The following is a 20,786-nucleotide window of genomic DNA, read 5'->3' as shown; positions in this document are numbered from 1 at the left end:
ATACATACATACATACATACATACATACATACATGCATACATACATACACACACATACATACATACATACATACACATACAGTTTAGAAAAACATTTCCTGGCTATTAGGTAAAATTTGCGATTGAATAGCCAGAGTGTAAACATAAGGCTTATTCTGGTGTTTCGGCCTGGGACTGGCCGAGAACGGTGTGCGTGTACGTGTGTGGAGGGGGGGTTGCAAAGAGACTTGTTTGACGAAGTCACGCAAGTCGAAGCATTGGCAGCACCGGCCGCTGGCCTCGTCCAGAATTTTACTTCCTTTGTGCTCACCACCTTCCAAGCATGCAACGTCCTTTCTATATATATATAATATATATTCCAGGCAGCGTTCTTGCATGACATCAGTTCATTGCAAGAGCGAACAAAAGTGTGTAGGTTTCCGCGCGTAAAGCATATCCTATTTTGGCACGAAAATCTCTCCTTGTTTCGTGGCGTCTTCTAAGCAGTGTGATCATGTCCACCTAGCATGAAAACTGGTCGCAGCAGAAGTAAGAGCCTGGCTGCTGATACTACACGGATACTGCATGTACAAAATGTGCTAAACTGTCGCCTTTAAAACGAGGCATGAGGACTCTGGTATCATGAAACGCGGTTATAGAATGTAGTAAGGGGGAACAGCGGAATAACATGGCCGTCCCAGGGGGTCTCTAACGTGGAAAAAAATCCCCTGCACCCGGAGGTGAATTTCTGCCCGCGCATACGTCAATAGAAAGCACTCGGCTGCAGCAACTCCCATTTTCCTGTTTTCTCCCGTACAGATGCATAACAAACTAGTGCTCACTGTTGTATTTTTTTGGCGCCAACTTCGAATTTTGTTTCCCGCTCGCGCGGAACACGTATGCATAATTGAACGCCTAAGTGGGCGTCGGCGCACGCCTCCGCTTAATGCATAATAAAGTGTCCGTTCAAGGCGCGGCCACGAGCGCCCCCAAACAGCAGCTGGTGCTTTGATCTTGCACGTCAACGTGATGAAGAACTTTTTGATGCCTTTGCACGAAACGTGGCTCACTTATTTCCACGTGTCGATACATACCCCCCGCCCCAGAGAGTTGTTGGCGGTAGGGGAAAAGGAGGAGGAGGAGGAGGAGGAGGAGGAGGAGGACGGGCCAACGGAAAAGTCCGAAGGTTGAGCTAGCATATGGCGTGGTTAGCTGGGATAGTTGGAACGTATTCATGGTGAAGGCAGCGCAAAACAAAACGACAACGCACAAGAAAGGAAAGAGCTCCCACACACGCTAAGTGTGAAGTAAAAATTTTACTCTGGAAAACTAGACAAGGAGTATGCAGAGGGTCATAACCGCACCGAACACGCTTATAAGAAAAGAAAGTTTACAGCACCTTTCTAAAGAACGTTTAGAGAAGCGCGAAAGCTAAAAGTGCGCCCAATCTTCGCTGAAAGCGCGTTCTATCGATCGTCGCGTCGAACCTTCCTGAACCAAATCGCAAAGGTAGAACTGTACCAATGAGACGATTTCTCGCGCACAAAGTGAGCGCATCCACGAACGATCTAAATGTAATCGTATTAATCAGGTTTAAAGCGCCAAGCACGACTTCAGAACCTCCGGCTAATTCATATGATGGCGTACCAGCTAGCTCGCATCGACAGATTAATTCATACCTAAACGTATACCGCTATTTTGTATACGAGACAAAGGTTGGCATCTTATGGGGTCGCCAATCAAGGGCTTAGTCCAATGCCACCGCTTGGATTCGCAAACCACAATACACGGGGCCTTCGTTCGTTCTTCAACTGGGGCAAACGTAACAACCGTCGCTCACGTGGGACAGTTACCACCGCGGAAATATACAGTAAAAGTAATACTTTTCGAATCTTGAAAAAAGTTATACTCCTACCGCCCTCCCTTTTCTGCCACAGACAGGATCGGCAGCTCTGCCCACCAGGGTGCGGTGTAAACGTTAATCAGTTAAAATACGTCAGTACTTTATTTAGCGTTTATGATAGCAGTTTCATTTCTTTGCCAGGAATTTACGAACTAGCCAGCAACCAAGTCATTTTATGTTGATGGCTCTCACCGTTGGAATGATGCCTACTGAATCAGTGCTTGTGCGAGGATTTATAATCAAAAGCATCCAAGTCTGTTGGTGAAGCCTGTCGGCAATCTCGAAGGCAAGTGACTACGAACGAATCATAAACAGGCTCGACAAATAAAACGTGCGAATTAGGTGGCTGCCGCATGGTAGAAAAATATTGTCCACCCATTCCTACAGAAAGTTGTGATAAGCGCAAAAGCTTTCTATCATCAAAAACCGCGTCAAAATATGCGTTCAACCTTCGCTGAAAGCGCATCCAATCGATCGCCGTGCCTTCAAAGACCCAAATTGCAAACGCAGAATGAGCCCACCCAACGATTTTTCCGGGCTCAAAATTAGCGCATCATACGAACGATCTAAATGTACACCCATATGTGGTTGATGAGATAAAGTATACTATTTTACTCCTTCATGGCCGATGCCTGTACTCCCTTACCTATAGAACCGTTCCTTTTTCGCGTTTTCGCGTTTTCGCGTTTTCGACAAAATGGAAGCCACGGGTTTCACGCACGCGCCGTGTGCCAAGACATCTTGTCCGAGCTTTTCGGTCTACAAACCGGTCTATTTATTTATTAATTTTTTTCTTTTTATTTATTTATTTATTTATTTATTTATTTATTTATTTATTTATTTATTTATTTATTTATTTATTGGTACATTCAGGGTCGTACATTACACAGGGGAGTGGGTTTAAGGGCGGAAAAGCATGAAAACAGGCAGGTATTTAAAAAAAATTACCAAGCTGGGTCGAGCAATGTAGAAGAAAATACTTAACACATTTCTACAGGCATACAAATTTGTACATGTACATACATTTCGGAAGCAATGCAGTAATTTAAATACATTTCACGCGTAAGAAATTGCGCGTGCACAAAACAAGACTTATTGAAGTCATACTACACAATGCAGAGCGAAACAAATTGACATCCTTAATTTCTACAAGGTCTCGTGGAAGGTGGTTCCAGTCATTGCACGTGCGCGGGATGAACGAATAAAAAAAAAAGCCTTAGTGATACAACTGATGACGCCGACTTCGCGCGTGTGATCCACTATTTGCGCGAATGCGCTAATTTTTTGACAAGACGCCATCGGTACCACTAAAAAAACGTTTCGTTCTACGAAACCAATATACTCAAGATCAGCTTTACGTGGCTAATTGCCTCACCCTTCAGTCGATTCGCAGAAATGCCATTTCTTGTTCCTGCAATGTAATGGAGGTCTGAGTGACGCTTACTTAACATTCTAACAGAACAAGCTCGCTTGCGCATCTACTCATAGAACTGAAATGCTAGACAAAGTATTCACCGCAGTTATACCGAAATAAGCAATAAGGTTTTTGAAGATTACGCAAAGCTCCAGTGACATTTCGTTCCTGTGCGGCCTTCTTCGAGCTCAAGCTTTTTAATTTTGTTGGCGTTGATGAACTTATGTTCTACGCTTCGTACAAATTATGCGAAAGACATCATGTTCGCGAGTATCTCATTTTCGAGCGTTTCCAAACCAGTTATTGAGAAATGCGCGCATTTTAATATGTAGCAAAGTCTTTCATATTCTGATTACTTGTTAATTAAGCGCATAACAATATATCCAGACCGTATGCGCGAGAATACAGAGATATTAAGAGCTTTCTAAGACGTTGTTTCCCCTTTTGTGCCCTTTATTTCGCAAAATTTGGTTCCCTGCGAGACACCTAGAAATTTTAGATTTGATGGAATTCGCGAAACATAAGCAGTGTTATAACAATGTTTACCACATCCCAAGAGACGCTACAGGATAACAAGTCTCAATCAATCAATCAATCAATCAATCAATCAATCAATCAATCAATCAATCAATCAATCAATCAATCAATCGATCAATCAATCAATCAATCGATCAATCAATCAATCGATCAATCAATCGATCAATCAATCAATCAATCAATCAATCAATCAATCAATCAATCGATCAATCAGCTGTTTTGTGTGCTCATGCACACGGCGCGGAACACGGAGGAGGCTCAAGAGTAAAAGTAGATAGCAATTCGTGATTTGATTGTGCAGTTTAACGTGCCGAAGCGCTATGAGGCGCGCCGTAGTGTAGCTTCCTCGGGAATAATTTTAACCACCTGGGGTCGATTAACGTGCTTCGAAATGTACGCATACTTTTCGCCTCCATCAGAAGAAAACAATTTGTTTGCTGACGATTGACCCGAACGTACTGTTTCGTTCACGTCAGCCCAACGGACCAAGCCTTGTAAAGAGTGAGTATAAGTACACTATTTGCGCACCCACTGCATCGGTCCTCAGTTATTCTGCGGGTGCTTAAAGCATCGTCCAAAAGCTGTGGCGCACGACATCCCCAATCTTTGTTTCGGAAACTCTTACGACTCCGCCCCGCTCAAGAAGCCATTCCAGATTGCACTGTGATAGGAGGATTATATAAAGTTCCCTCACAGCGAAACCTGGAAGCTGTCCAATTCATTGATGGATTCTTGCCGGGAGCTTTCTGAGTACGTACAAATCCGTTTACTGTACGTGAAACGTTCCCAAACTGGTTACCACACGTCCGACGAAATGAACTGCTCGACGACACTTCCTACCACAATTTCAGTAGTTAGTTAGGGTAAGCAAAGAAACGTTTTCGTTTTTATCCAAGTGATAATGCAGCGCACAATTCCATTTCATGTGAACATAGTGACATTTATTGAGCCAAAAGGAAGCAGCCCGAACCGATGGAAACGCATTAAACGCACTTAAATGATTCGCGGTTTTGGACGAGGAAAAAGTTAAAATTTTCTTATCTTGGAAACAAAGTTATGCCTGTCATTCCCAGTTAGTTAAAGCTATGTCAGCTCGGCCACCAAATTGAAAACACAAAAAAGAAGGAAGGAAGGATGTAGAAGGAAGGCAGGAAAGTTAACCTGGCTAGAGCCTAGTTTGCTATCCTGCACGTGGGAAAGGGAAAGTAGGCAAAAACGTTGCTTACAAAAAAAAAAGTCGGGCGGTGACTGGGAATGGTGTGAATCCTATTTCAGTTTCAGAAATAAAAAAAACCGGAGAAGAAAGTGTGGTTTTCTTACGTTGAGCCCACTGAGTCGCCAGGCAATTTTCCTCCGCGGGCGAAAGTTTAGATGAACTCTATTACTCGTATGCGCCTTTGAAAGGACAGCCGAAAATAACAGAAAATATCCGCTAATTCATTTTTCTTGCATTTCCCGCGCCATACCAGTTACGACCACCGGTAATTTCACTGCCCACGGGCAGCACACTTACCATTCACGTTACTAACGCGGGTGGGAAGCCTGGGGCACTATATACCCCAATTTGACTGTAATATGACGGAAGGTAAGCTTAAAATTTCGCCGCACATCGATTATTTTTTAAATGCAGAGCATTTCAGTAACTGACGATGTCACCCGCGTTGACGTACCTAGTCGTAGTCCGCACCCCTCCCCCTACACTATATAAAAAAAATACTATCCGGCGCCTGGTTTCGATCCCTCGACCCTGCGGCCGGAACGCAATGTACATGGTGCTCTACCCACTGCGCCACAAAGCCGACACAGAATCAAAGGATACGAACGCGCCTTATGTCCTTGACTCATTCAAACTACGTCAAGAAGCTGCTGATACAACGCATTCACTACCACCAACTCCCCAAACACTAAACGTTAACGTAATACACCCACCCCCTATGCGACGCATTTACTCGAGTCCCCCTCGCGGGGAGATGGGCCCAATTTTTCTTTTTTTATAACCGCTACGTGCCACCAAAGAATGTCGTACACTTTCGTTATATGGGGTAATATTTTTGCACATTACTGGTATTTCCTTTCTCCGTACTATAAAATTCCACTCAGTTTTGCTAACGTTTTGCCGGACAGTTACTTAAGCTCGTCGCTCCTAGTTGATTTCAACTCCAACGTTATTTTAAACGTAATTTTCAACGGCACTAAAGTTCCAGTACAACGTGTAAAAACTTTTCGTCCGTCTAATAACAAAATATTTTCATTTCAAAGAAAGCAATGGTTCTCGCAGTTAATAGCAAAATAAGTTTCGATATTAAGATATCTCTCAATATCTGTGCGCTATTTAAGAATCATTTGTCAGGATAGGAGGCACACCGCATTGCAGGGTTGCGGACTAGTTCAGGGCCGTGCGGGGTCATTCGCCCGCGCCAAAGCATTCAATAGAGGAGAATTCGCAATTCGCGTCCACGTGTGAAATATCCACAGCGTGGGTATTTTACGTAGTCATACAACGTATTTGCGCGATGCTAACGCCCAGCTGTTATTATAGAAGTAGGCATGTAAAAAATACCTGCGCGTTACCAGTGGACGTCAAACTCAAAAACCTCAAAACCCGAGCCGAAGCAACTCTACACTGAAACCAAACGGCTCAATAAATGACGTAGGCCTCGTTTAAATACAAAACAATCATCTCGGCGGGAACGAAAGGGGATCGGACGGCGTCCCGTGCTTAAGTCGTCCCGCAGTCGCGTGTTCGCTATTGGCAAAAACAATGGGACCCCATTTTTAAGTGCAAAGCTTCACGGAAGGGCTTTAGCTGCCCACAGCATGTGCCGATTTATGTAAAATAAATGTTTTTCATAATTTTTAGGCGTCTGTTAATGGCGTTAATTCGTGTGCGTGGTAGATCGGGATGCTGAATTCTATTGCGCGTTAGAATTGGGGGCCCGTTATATTCGCGCGAATTCGGTACAACGGCATGCCGGAGCCACCAGCCAATCACGGCAGGAACACACTTACCTGCCTTTACTGCCCGTATTCGAACGTCAGCACTATTGCTCCGAATTTATTCGCACTTTGTTATTCACGACACCCGATCGAAGTCCCCTGTCGTACTCTCTTTTCGATTAAACGAGCACCACTGGCGTGCTTACAACCTGTTTACGCGGTTGCAAACGCGGATTATAAGTGACTCGGTGAACAGGAAAGCGCTACATGGGGTTATTTCTCTCGCTGAAGCGTGGATGCCCCCCGTGCAGTTCTGCATACAGGGATTCCGCCGGCACAATTGCACTTATATGCACTTTATAAACCCAGGACTGGCGAGGTCATTATGTTAGCCCCATCTTACTCAACCAACTGACAACACTACCTTGTCAATTCGTTAAACAAGCATGCACGCTAGCAGCGCACACCCCTATTTCTATGTATCGAGCTTCAAATGGTATCCTTTTTTTATTTCTGTCGAACGCCGTTCTTAATGAGCACACCCACACGCTGTTCAGTATAGTAAGCCGTGGGCGGGCCTTGGGGAGCGTGTCATGATGATGACGATGGTGATGATGTGAAATCTCGGACCTGTCTTCATCTAGTTCATCACCTGTGCTCATGTGTGTTCATCTTGGTAAGTCTTGTTTTCTCGAGACTATACCGAAACAAACCATACACGAATTACCCGCTAGTAGCAGTCAAACATTACGATTAATTTATACCGTGCGTTTCGTGATCACAGTACTTCACAGTGAAGTTCTAAATGTTCTAACGTTCTGGAAATACCATCTGCTTCCAAAACTTGAGCTTCTAAGGGAGGTAAGGGGACAGCCCTACGGTCGTCCGCTAAAAATAAATTGTAACACTTCAAAGTTTCATTTAGCAAAAATTACAAACAAGCTCGTTTTGTTTTGTGCACCCCTTGGACTGCGTCCAGCTACACTGGTCATCCTTCCTCACGCAGTGGAAGGGCACTGCATTTTCCTTTCCTTACTTTCTTTTTTGTCCGCGGAGGCATGCAGTAGGAGGCGGAAGGGCAGTGGGCGGGACCAGGGTGCGACTCTGCGCCCTCGCTTATTTACCCAGCAGCCGCAGCGCCGGGCAGCTGAAGCTTCCACACCGAGTCACACCGCATTGCGGCCGGCTCCCTTGAAGCTTCCCGCCATGCGGTGTAATCTGTCGAAGCCGGCCTTTTCGCCCCCTCCGAGATTACCCGACCCCGCGACTTATTTGCTTTGCAGCACGTGCTTAAGGCCGTCGCGAAGGTAACCGTGCAAGTATAATTAATGGGTAACCAAAGGAGTTCGATGATACGCGATGCACGCCGGCTCGACCGGAATCGTACATCCCAGCTTGTCCTTGCACCAGCGTCGGCGGCCTAAGTGGGAAATTGGTCTGGGCAGCCGAAACCACCTCCCCCCCCCCCCCTTCTTCATATGCTTAAGGATTGCAGCAATGAGGAATGTCACAAGGGGGGTACGGGTAGATTCGTTGCGCTAAATTTTCCGTTCGCTATGCGTTGTCAGGGAGGTTAAATAAAAAAATGTGTGGCACGGAGCCATCTATGAATAACGATATTGTGGTACACTGCACCCCAGCGCTGGAAGATCCAAGAAGTGAGGCGAGGCTGTAGTATTATAGGTTCGTTCCCCCCTAATTTAGCCAGGTTAAATTTGAGAGAACTAGACGTTCGTGACCCACTCATATTCATTCCATCAACGACAGACACTTTTTACCAAAAATAAAAACGCAAATAATATACAGTTTAATGTCATTATAGTGAAGTAGTCATCATCATCATCAGCCTATCTACGTCCACTGCAGGGCAAAGACCTCTCCCATTAATCTCCAGTTATCCCGGTCCTGTGCAGTTAGTTAGAGAAGTAGTATCGGGACAGTCATTTAGTTCATTATATCCGACATTCGTTGTAACAATAGAGCTAACATCGGTTGAAATTAATCTGTAATCTGGCTCCCGCAATAATCACCTATACAAAAACGCGTTATTTTAATCTGCGAACCTACTGTAAACAAGGTAACCCTTATCCTTCTCCTTGTGGCATTTCAAGCTCAATGAACCAGGACATGAAACGGGGAATTACAACAGAACATAGTTCATTTGACAAAACAGGCCTGCGTTCCAATTTTTCGAGGAAGGATCTAATCTTTGTCCGTTGGCTACTCACAGCACTGAGCAGGATAAAGTTTTCCACAGTGTCCACGAACAAAGGGGCATTTTCTACTTCTGCAGTTTCTTACACCGGGAGTTTTTTTCCAGGTAGCTTCTCAGCCCACTGGTCAAATATTTCTTCGTTATATTCGATAGTGCGCGCAGCCCTCGCCGTTTCACTTTCGTTATAAAAGAGAAAGCGTGGCTGAAATAAAGCGTGACCAACCAAAGCTTGTATTTAGTTTGCTATAACCGATAATTCGCGATATCAGTATTCGTTAAAACGAGGTAAACTAGTAAATTTTCGAATTTCGCGCTAAATGAAATCAGCAGTGGCGCACTAGAGAGAACATTAAAGTATAGCTAAAAGTGTTTTAACTGCGCATTAGCTTTGAAGTGTTGCCATCAAATGGAAGTACGGGCACCGCTACAACCACATAGGTAGTCATGTTTCTGAGCGGTAGCCCTGATCGGTGACCCTGTGACATATCCTAAGTACCAAGCGAGTGGGAATTCGCCACTGCTTCAACTCTTTCCCTAGATAACTAGATTATTTGTTTCAAGCTGGCGGTAAAACCGATAAACTGGCATTGTTGCTATTAATGCACTGCAGGCAGTATTTTAACGGACCCATGCAAACCTTTATTTTGGGTTCAAATGACCTCTTCAAGGCACTTTTTTATCTTGAATCTCTAAATTGACGCGTCAAACCGTTATGCTGACTTTTTCAACGCTTTTCACGGTAGATATTACAGGGAAATGGGATTTGTAAAAGCGTCCGTCCTTTTTATAACTCGTCAGGCCTGCTGGCATCAAAGCAATCTCTAAGCCATCCGAGTAGTACGTACGAACCATTTTTGCTTCGAGTGAGGCAAACATCATAAGCCACGATTGAAAAATTACGAGAAATGGTTGCAGCGTAACGGAAAAAATTAATATCGCACTATATTGTTGCCACCTTTATTAGGCCTTATAAAGTTACACTTTGTGAAAACTGGAGTTATCTGAAAAACAAGACACCATAATGCGCCTGAAACTATCAGCGCGCTGGGTGATCCGCTTTACTCTGACGAATATGCGTGGCTTAATGAATGGCTTGTATACGATAAGCCGTGGTCTCTTTTCGTCTCGTACTTGCCGTCGTTTTCATTTATCTTATTTGCATTAGAGGGTGGGCTTACTTAATCTGTAATCGCCCTTTATGTGTATTTTATCTTCCCCTAATTCCTCTTCCAATTTCTTCTGTTCTTTAAAAAACTTTTCACTGCAATCGGGTTTTTAGGTGATACTGCGCTGTTTTTTTTATAAGCGCTCAGAATTTTAATTCGAGACTTAAATTGCCGAAGCATTACCCTCGAATGTGGGACAGGAAAACACACGACAGCCGGTTCCATAACGAATTCTGGCCGAAAACTAAATTACTAAAGGAAATACTCTGAAGGAGCACTGAAGAACGGTAGCGGCAAACCGAGGTTAGTTCGCTTCACGGAAGCTGCTCGTTGAGTATACGACAATTGCGGGTTTTCTGCTGTATTGACAAAAACTGCGTGCCACCACAAAAGCAAAATAGTCAAGTTTGACAGTGTGCGTTTGCAAAGTTACACACTTTAAAAGTACACAAAATTGAACTAGTTTGACTATATTGCTAAAAGGGCAAAAAAGCAAAGCACGAGAGTACAGACAACTTTATAGAAATCGCCCTGAGGGCTTGATAGAAAGCGCTCATGTTGTCCACTCCCTCGTATTTGGTCCTTTTGCGCTTCGAAACACGAATTCCATACTTCCTTCGAAGCCTTCAAAGCTCTCAGCTCAACTATTTACAAAAGGGACGCCAGCAGTCGTAGTTGGAAACGCAGAATATCAGGCTAAAAGTTTGTAAAATGACGAGGATAAAGTGCGCGCCAGCTTTGCTTTGTTGCGAATTCGCGTTTTCTGCCCTTTGGTGGTATTCTCGAAGCAAGCATCCGGTCCTCGTCGACCGACCAGGGCAGCCAGACAACTACAGCCTTTGACAACATCAGCATCCTTATAACATGAATATACAACAGCTGGCCTTATCATGTCTCCAGCTTTCGTGAAAGTTACTGACGAGCCTTGTTGAGTCGCCGGCATGAGTACACCGAAACTGACACTTAATATCCGGGATACTCTTCAAACCCGAATTTAGACAGCCTGTGGGTTCAGCCAACGTTTTCCCGAAGCCGAGAATATACGGTAAGATCGGGGCAGCGCAAGCCTGTGTCGAAGAAAAGAGGAATTCGTTGGCTGGCCAACTGACAGTTTTTTCGTTTTTGTTTTTTGTTTTTTTGCCCCGCATGTGATTCGTGAGAGACTAGGCGCCTCACAATGCACTCCTAATCTGGTTACACGTAGGTTGCCTCTCGTAGGGAAGTTCCTTTTACCTAACAGGGACAAGAACCTTGCACAAAAAGCTAAACACGGTGAGGAAAGTCCCACTTAAAAAAAGGATGATGTAAGTAAAGTAACTAAAGGTGATATTAAATAGCGTGGAAGCTTTTTCGGTGAAACAGGGGAACGGAAAACGACGCACGTTGCTAGGCTCAAGCAGCGGAAGAAAAGTAGCAACATTCGGGTAGCGGAAAGGAATAAATGCTGGAAAGTTAACCTGGCTAGGTAGCGGAAACGATTAGATTATTCTCTTAGCCATATACTTCATTTGGGAACGCCCGCGATGCATTTCAGAGCGATGATTTCTATGCCTACGTGGTGCCGCTCATCATTACACCGAAACGTGCTGCAAGAAAGCCACCTTTAGAATCGCCGATGGTAATGAACGTTCCATCATCGCATTGCGCCTCAAGAAGAAAACGTTTGCCGTGGTCGGAGTCACTGATCTCCACTTAGTGGAGATCAGTGGTCGGAGTCGATCATGGATTGCTCGCGTTACGAAGCCAACGCAGCGTGCAAAACCGAAGCAGCGAAGCAGCGTGCAAAACCGGGCCAGTTGGTACGTATTCATCTTCGCAGCGCACAAACACCGGGACAAAGGGAAGGATAACACTTATACTTCCATTTGCCCCGTTGTTTGTGCGCTGTGAAGATGAATAGGAACGTATATCCGACTGCACCATTACGACACGGCAGATGCAGTTTAGATTTCGTACTTTGACTTTGACTCGAATTGCATGGGAAAAAGCCTTACGTTTTAATTATCTCTCTTCTTAATTAGGCAAGGAGCTCTGATTTTTTCTTTTTACTTTAAAGGAATCCTGCAGACGTTATAGCAGCTTTCCCCCACTGTCCTGCAGACAGTGAAGAAAACCTAAATCTTCCCACTCGATTTTCGCGTAGCCGTAACCCATGAGTGTGCGCGAAAGAATGTCAAGAAGGGGCACACATTGTTTCATCGGCCAATCCCGGTGCCGTAAAATGGGACATTGATTGTGTGCGATTCCAGGCGGTGCCCAGGAGCGCAATCTTCTACCGGTACCCCTGGGAATCGCCAAAACGCTACACGTATGGGAGGAAGGTCGTCAAGAATCCCCTCCTTATTGAACAAAGTTCAGCAACACATAAATTGTGGCCAACGGTTGCCAAAAATACGCGTTAAAAATATCCTGTTAGAGCAGTTTATTGCATATAGCTGAAAGTTACCGGAGCATGAAAGAAATTGTAGCAGCGCAATTGTAAATATATATTCTTAAGTAAGCCCCCGCTTCATGTGTATATAGTTGTTTTCTTTGTTCGTCCATCGCACTGCAGTGAAAAACTCGCAAGGGTTGTGATTCTATAGCCATTGCGAAATTTTCGTTTTGCGCATTTTCTGTTACGTGCTAAGTATTCGCAGATTGAGCGCTCAAGGCGCGTGACTGCAGATGTTCTTTCTGTACTATTTTTTTTCTTTTGTACACACAACTGCAAGTGTTGTGCATTGTACATTATGCCCGCACGCTAGTTTCCACCCAAACCAAAGGCCCTAGGCAGGCATCAAGCCTTTAGCATGTTCCTGCCTTTCTAAAAAGAAAGAAAGAAAGAAAGAAAGAAAGAAAGAAAGAAAGAAAGAAAGAAAGAAAGAAAGAAAGAAAGAAAGAAATAAGAAAGAAGGAAAGAAAGAAAGAAGGAAGGAAGGAAGGAAGGAAGGAAGGAAGGAAGGAAGGAAGGAAGAAAGAAAGAAAGAAAGAAAGAAAGAAAGGAAGAAAGAAAGAAAGAAAGAAAGAAAGAAAGAAAGAAAGAAAGAAAGGAAGGAAGGAAGGAAGGAAGGAAGGAAGGAAGGAAGGAAGGAAGAAAAAAAGAAAGAAAAAGGAAAGGAAGAAAGAAAGGACTAACTTGACGCCTGCCCTTGCTCCGACGACGCACCACGTGGTGCAATATAGGCTCCGCTAGAAATTATCTTTGCTACGTACACTGCGCTGAGTGAACCCAAGTTCTCCGAGGGGACTGTAACTGGTTCTATCTCAACTCATGGCTTTACGACGGAGGTTCGTGTGAAATGTTCGCGTATGCATGGTATAAGCACGATATGGACCACGGCAATAAGGTGTGCTAAGTGTAAACCCGGCACATAAATTCCAAACGGTGTACCGAACACCGAGATAACAGTTTTACAAGTAAACGGACCGGATATTGAAACGTAGGAGAACTGAAAGCAGTGCAACATGAGCCTGAGAGGAGAACTCTGTGAAATTACGTTGCAACTTTTTTTATAGTGCTCCAGCTGTGTCCGTAAGCATCGGCACGCCGCTGCCTACGTTTCCGTATTTGCACTATTCTAAGGCGCACTTAGCCTGAAAATGCTCCTGCGCGGTACATTCGGGCTCGAAACCGAAACCGGCTGTCAATGTTCCCTGATTTAGTTTTGATACTCGCGGGATCTTGATAAGCAGGTTGATGATGCTCAAGAGATTTTTAATGCCAGAGTTGCGAAGGCCCGTAAAAGGTCCTCTCCCAGGTCCACGGTGCCATGTTTTTCACATCAGCGCGGTAGAAACAGCGTTAAATTATTTTTTCGAAACCTTATATGTAAACTTTCCTGCGCGTTTGTTTATGTTCATCGTGCCAGACGGTACAGTGTCATCATCATCATCTAAGCTTCCGTTTAGACGTAAGTGCACCTAAAGTGCACTTGTGCGGAGAACAGAATTCCGGGGGGGGGGGGATACTACTGCGTTCGCTGATGACCATCATGATCAGTTGTGACAAAAAAACGATATATTATGATAATTTAAGCATTCCCTGCGAAGGATGTGAAAGTTTAAAGGCAGCCAAACAATCTAACCAGTTTGAACACAGAAGCCCGCTATGAAGTGACGGGTGACTGGCGAGCGCCTCCGCGGCTGCATATCCGGGTGGCAGCAAAGACTGCGCCCTAAAGCGCTCGTGTTTCGCTCAAGTCTACTTGTTATTCGGACAGGAGCCATTGTGAATGAGAACTGCCCAATGTCATTCGACTTCCGACAGCATTTCACCCGCAGTTGAGTCTCCGGTGCCATTCTATAGCTCAGAGCACCTTGTGCGTTCGCGAGCTAAGACTGCAGCGTGATTCGTTAATACGTGTGCGTAAAGCTGCCACGGCCACCCCGTTTTTGGGCAATTAACATTTGGTGATAATGCTCGTGCGGAAAGAAAGCCACGATTTTAAAATGAACGCTATAAGGACCTTCATTCGTTTATTTATCCGGTGTTCCCCCTAAAAAATTCGAAAGCGCTCACACCCTGTCGTCGGGTGAGGGTGCGAATGTGCAGTAGGGGTCGAAAGTCCCTAGACCGCACCGGAAATTTCCAGACCACAGATAATAGAAAACGAAAGCCTGACTTCAGAAATCAAACCAAGTGTTTTACACCGTAAAGATGGCGAAAGCACTGTAGTTAAGAGTACTCTGGTTACACTCTGAAAGTTAAGCTTCCGCTTTCATGATATGTGGCTGTGGGGTCTTTACACCAAATACAACCCAGTTTCCTAAGAAAACTAATTAAAAGCAGTTCAATGCCCTGAAAAGTAGTTCGTTAGTTCATATGCTACCTAGCTTAATTACGCCACTCGCAGTTTTCCTCGCAAAAGTATGAACCCCATGACGTGTAACGGATTACTTCAAGGAAAGTGCACTCGGAAGTCAGAGCACAGAGTCAGTGAAGGTTGGCGGCAAAAGTTGGAAAGTGCCAACGTGGCAATTTGGTGGAAATATCCTGCATATATCACCATGCTCCTTTAAGCACGGGTGGCTAAAAGAAATGTGGCCTGAAGTGTATGTTTTGTTAATAAAACTTACAAAATAACGCTGACGAAATGGGCGTTAACAGTTTGACTTTCACTTCTGGAACCAACGCAAAGGTATAATTTTTTTTTAATAGGAATATCGAAACAAAAACGAGGCATTTATAACTATATGTCGATGATGACGCCGCGGAGCCGCAAATTGAAGTGAATGGCTCAGGACACGGTATGAATTTTCTTGTTATTTCGGAGCATCCACGTGTGATTCGTACTGAATAAGGCTGTCCGGCGGGGCCTCTTCACTATAACGCATTAACGCATTATAGTGGCCAATCTATGCTACCAACATCCCAAACTAGGCTTACGGTAATGAGCGGCACACCGTTTAATTACGACGCGGGATAGGCGCGTTGTCATATAGAAATGCCACCCCTCAGATGAAAGCTTTGACTAAGATTGTATACATGAAATATCGCTGCTCAACGAATTTTGCGCGTTATGGTGTAATGGCTGAATCGACTACTGACAGTAGATAACTATAGCGCGGCAATGTGTTGGTATCAATACGACTAACATTAGTCAATCGTACATGCGCATACAGACCAAGTCTGACTAAACGTTATACTCTCGCAAGCCCGGCATCTGATGATTCTTTCTTTTTGGCGATGTTTTTATTATCACCTGAAAATTGTTTTAACTTGTCTTTAAACAATTGCGTATACTGTTGAAATTGGTTAACAAGACTTTTCAAGAGTTAGTCTGGACAAATTGACAGCACACAGCTTGAAAGTAGGAGAAATGTTCTACGAGGCACGCGGCTTTTTGCATGTTCGCCCACCGTACGACGTTAAGTCCACGTCCCTCGATGGTTCGGTGAAATAGTTACTGCTGATTAAACTTCGCAAGACAGGCGTTAGCGATATCGGGAAAAATACTTTTTTGTTGTTCCGACGATTCTGCAGTCAAATAGCGGTCGGAATACTGCGATTGTTCTAAACCTTCTTCCCGAAAAGGTTGAAAAAAGAGCAGCCACATCTGCCCCATCAAAACGTGTGGTTCATGAGTTAATCCGAAGCGGGAACTGTCACTTGTCCAAAGAATACGGCAAAAGAACGCTTTCGTGAGAGCACGTGGTGTAAAGTGTAGTTGTTCCACTGTTTTCGCCTGTGCTTTCCGTTTCTTTGAATTTAAAGCCCACTTTTCCGCTTTCCGTCGCGTTCTCGCACATAATGACTGCGAAAAATACATGTCTGGTGGTAACGGCGTAAAAAAAACAGAAGAACATAGAAACAGGGAAGAACATTGCTAGTAAGCTTTCCTGAGGCTTAAGTAAGCGTTCACCCTGTAAGAGAGAAACAGACATATTGAGCAAAGATAGTACTTGTGATCGCGTTTTCAGTTATTTCGCGTTTTATTCACAGTTCCTAATCACCAGAAAATTGATTCTTTTAAGGGACGAAAAATGACGTGGACTAGCATGTCGTTTCGAAGCAAGAGCGGTGACGTACAGCCGGGTCATACTTTCTTTTGTTTCATTTTGTCACCGAAACGCCGCAAAAAGAAAGCGCAAAAACTAGACGTTGAGATAAGTATTTACTACTCACCTGTCAATCTCAGTAGGCGACGTCACGCCAGTCCCGATGTCGCAGAATTCATGAAGACGGGCTAATAAAATCCAGAGCACTCAGTTTACTCGCAGCCACCGTACGACTGCCGAACACTTCGCCTCATAGCCACAAAAGAGAGCACACCACGACACCTTGTCCGATGAAGCTGTTGGAGTTTGCCGCCAGTGATTGAAGCAGACGAGCGCCCTACTGTCACCCGGCAACAGGCGTCACACGCTCAGCAGCTTCCCGCAAAGAGGGCGCGAAGACGGAAACTTTCGTTCCCAACTTGGTTTAATAAACACCAAACTGCTGCCTTGTCGCAAAATAAGCAACAAAAACTCTTCGATTGCAGATAGCGATCTGGTCCGAGCCGGGCTGATTCGGGGGAGCAGACGACCTGAAGCGCACAGAGGAAACCCCGACACTGAAAAGTACTGCAGACGACCGGAACGATCGAGCAGTAGCAGACGACGCGGCGACGACCGTAGTCCGGCGGCGGCGCTTGCATACAGGCGCGGAACAACCTTCCTTCTTTTCTATCCCCTCCCCCCCTCTTTCGCTTTCCGTCTCCTCATCGGCTGCCATATTAGAGGTGACTGTCGGAGGGGCCCCCCTATCGTGGCCGGAACAAGTCAGCAAACAAAACTATGCGCAGCTCGCTCCGATTTCTTTTGCTCTTTTCTTGCTCTCCGCCGTGGACCTGTTGCAGGGCTCGAAAGCCCGGCAGCGTGTGGCAGGGAGGAGGCCGCCCGCCGAGATTAAAGCGCGCCAAAATACAACCAAAAAAAAACATCGCTCGCGCGCTCCGAGGACAATTAAAAAGCCGCGCGTGCGATCTGATTCGCGTGCCTACTTTAGAAGGTGCTTATTTATTCGCGTGAGCTCAAAGTCGCGCGGTCACTTAGACAGGGGCCCTCGACGACCCGAGTGTGACACCGCGGAAAAAAAAAAAAAAAGACGGCGTCTCATTGGTCGGCTGTGTTGAGGAATCGCGATCACGTGACTTTTTTGAATGCTCTACGGAACACCGCCGCCATGTTTGATTGCAGTCGATGGCTGCGAGCGGCTTAGGGTTCGCTCGGGGCGAGGTTATTACCGCCTCGGGAAATTCGGTCAAGTTCGACGACGCTGCGAACGGCGGCCGAACGACGAGGATCGAGAGCGTGGCTGAGTCACAGCGGTCGTGAGACTTGGTGAATGAGAATATAATGGTGCGGTCTCAATTACAGGGGGCAGGAAACGCGCCTTTAACCCCGCAGGCAGACGAGGCGGACGCGATAATGATAATTGATTAAGTGGGCCGGTGACGGCTATAAAACTGAAAACCCCGACTGAGCGGGGGCCAGAGGGGTTCTTCAGAAAAGCATACCTGACTTCGCTAATCACACTGCGAGCTTCGCACGTACGCACCACTTAATTGTTTTTTCACGCTTGGCGAAAACAGGTTTAAATACCTGCGTATAGAGGAGAACTTGCCTGGGGTGCATTTTCGACTAAACCGAACCGCGATTAAAAATTTTTATTCCTTCTTTAATTGACCCAATGGGATAAAAATATAAAACTGTTAGTTTCTTGCTAGCCTGATATACTTCCAATGCGCAGTGGGGCCAGTTTTCCTGCTTTAGGGTAACTTTGTCGTTGTTCGTTGGTTTTCGTTGTTCACAATGTTAATATCCCGTTTCAAATAAAATGTCACACTGGGGCTCTTTGATTTACAGTCACGGACTCACCGCGGATAGTCCGAGGATTCCCCGAAGCCATAGGGATACATGGGAAAATCTAATGCCGGACTGCTTCTCGGGGAGCCCGCGATGAGTCCGAGGCTGTAAATCGAAGTGCCCCACTGAGTGTCACACAGCTGCCGATGTGCTCCAAAGATTTGGTTATTGAAGCACAACACTTAGCTGACGCGGTTAATGAATGTAAAAGTTAAATGAAACAAAGTACTATATAGCAAGAAGCAGTGTCTTTATCGTACTGAAAATCTCGCTAAAGGACCCGCCGCGGTGGCTCAGTGGCTAAGGCGTTGCGCTGCTGAGCACGAGGTAGCGGGTTCGATTCCCGGCCGCGGCGGCCGCTTTTCTGATGGAGGCGAAAAGCAAAAACGCCCGTGTGTACGAGATTTCGGCGCACGTTAATGATCCCCAGGTGGTCAAAATTAATCCGGAGCCCTCCACTACGGCGCGCCTCATCGCCTGCGTTGCGTCGGCGCGTTAAACCCCTACAATCAATCAAAATCTCGCTAAAGTTTAGGATGTGCCTACGGGGCGACAACCATGGCAAAGCAGGTGAAGGAGGGCGCAGGACGGGCGATTCTAAAGTGACAGTCTTTGCTCAAGGATCAGGCACGTTCACAGCCGCTGACGTGCATTTTTTGCAGTACAATGCTGCTCCAAACACTTTCAATTCGACGTCAGCGCAGATCTAGCGATTGGGTCGGGCCATGCAACGGTTCTCTATGTTCGCAGCGGGTTTTCCCGAAAGTATCATGGAAGTTCGAATAAGTAGCCGGGTGGGTCGCGACAGCGGTCGCCATGATTGCATTACCGCGAAACACCGTCATAGTGGTGTATGGGTGACTGGTAAAAAGCGCAAAGCCTCACGGGTACGTCGTCTGCTCCGGCCACTTCCGGTTCGGTATCTCTCCTGGCCTCGCCGGCGGCTTTCGCGCGCGTGTGTGCGTGTTGGTTATTTGTCACAGAGTGCTTACCTTTCAGGGAAACCACTAGTAGGAATAATCGTTGTTATTCATTGAATGTGCAATGCATGAGCGTTTTTTTTTTCTTGCTGGAAGCAGATAAACAACAAGCACCCACGCGCGTGAAAGCCGCCGGCGTACGGGGCTTACCCCTCCCTTGTCTTTGTCGTTGTCCGCCGTCCGCTCACCCAGTGCGCATGCCTGGCCAGACAAAGGTGATGTTGATTATGGCAGGATGCCCCTAGGGATTGGCCAACCAAACAATCCATCACGAGATAGCTTTGCGTTCAACCACCGTCGTCATCTTCTCGTAGGGAACCCTGAGTAGTATGCGAGGCATTTCTCTCCTCTCCGACACTCCTCTCCTCTCCGGCATTCCTCCTCTCCTCCGATAAATGAAACAACATAACGGCTACACAATGGAACCTACACGGAACCCCCATGACGCTTCGCATCCTCCTCATGGTTCCCCACGGGAAGATGGTGTAATTTAATTTGTTATATATTTTTTTTCACTTTTTAGTTTTTCAAAATTTCCAGTTATATACATTTACGCTATTATAGGGGTTACAGGGGGAGCTTCGGCCATATCTGCATTTTTGTTTGAAATGCAGGGCGTTACACAGAACTGGTTGTGGGGGTACTCGGCAAAGAATGCTACCCATTAAAAAGGGAATGGCCATGCGACCCAAAAGCTCATTTCTCGCAACGGGACCTATGATGTCATATCAGCCCAGCTGTGTGATTGGCTTAGGCCGGCAAAAGCAAACGCAAATTAGACAGTGCTTATAAGCTTGCCCAATGAGCTATTTGCGCTTAAATGGAATACGTATTCATTTTACAGCACCAAGAATAGTCGGGTAAACAATGAAAGATGAAAATACACGTAAACGTAGAAGTACCGATGCGTACTGCTGTTGTTACTGGGCGCACTATGCTTGTTTTAGATGCACAGTAGTCCGCCGGCCGATTGGCGTAAGCGACGTTGTCTTACGTGACCCTGTTGGTCGAGCATACCCCATGTTTCACAAAACGATAAGTTTCTACCATAACAAAAACAAGCGAGATGAAAATACGGTCGAAAACAAAGCAACGACGGACAACGGTCTGCGGCTGAGTAGGGTAACGCCATCTGGGAGGATTGACGGAAAGCAGGACTGCGAAGAATAATGACCCACTGCAAGTTCGTTTGAATACCCGCCCTTCAAACTGAATGGCAGACGTGACGAAAACACACAATTAGGCGGAAGAATAAATATTTTAACCGTTTTAGCTTCAAACATTTTAACCTAAATTGTTAAATTTCTGGGTGAATACGGCATCG

General features: G+C 45.6%; 1 protein-coding gene across 1 annotated transcript in view; it reads right to left on the bottom strand.

The window, feature by feature from the left end:
* The window catches only part of LOC144149862 (sperm-specific sodium:proton exchanger-like), a 348,027-nt gene extending 331,241 nt beyond the window's left edge, over nucleotides 1-16,786 (bottom strand). Inside the window, exon 1 of the mRNA XM_077681576.1 lies at nucleotides 16,759-16,786. The gene's annotated coding sequence lies outside the window, so the exon portion shown is untranslated. The remainder of the gene's footprint in view (nucleotides 1-16,758) is intronic.
* Nucleotides 16,787-20,786: the final 4,000 nt, after the last annotated feature.

This window comes from Haemaphysalis longicornis, unplaced genomic scaffold, assembly GCF_048455015.1.
Source record: "Haemaphysalis longicornis isolate Haplotype H1 unplaced genomic scaffold, Haemaphysalis longicornis Haplotype H1 scaffold_8, whole genome shotgun sequence".
Lineage (NCBI taxonomy): Eukaryota > Metazoa > Arthropoda > Arachnida > Ixodida > Ixodidae > Haemaphysalis > Haemaphysalis longicornis.
This window is presented reverse-complemented; position numbering and strand designations above follow the sequence as displayed.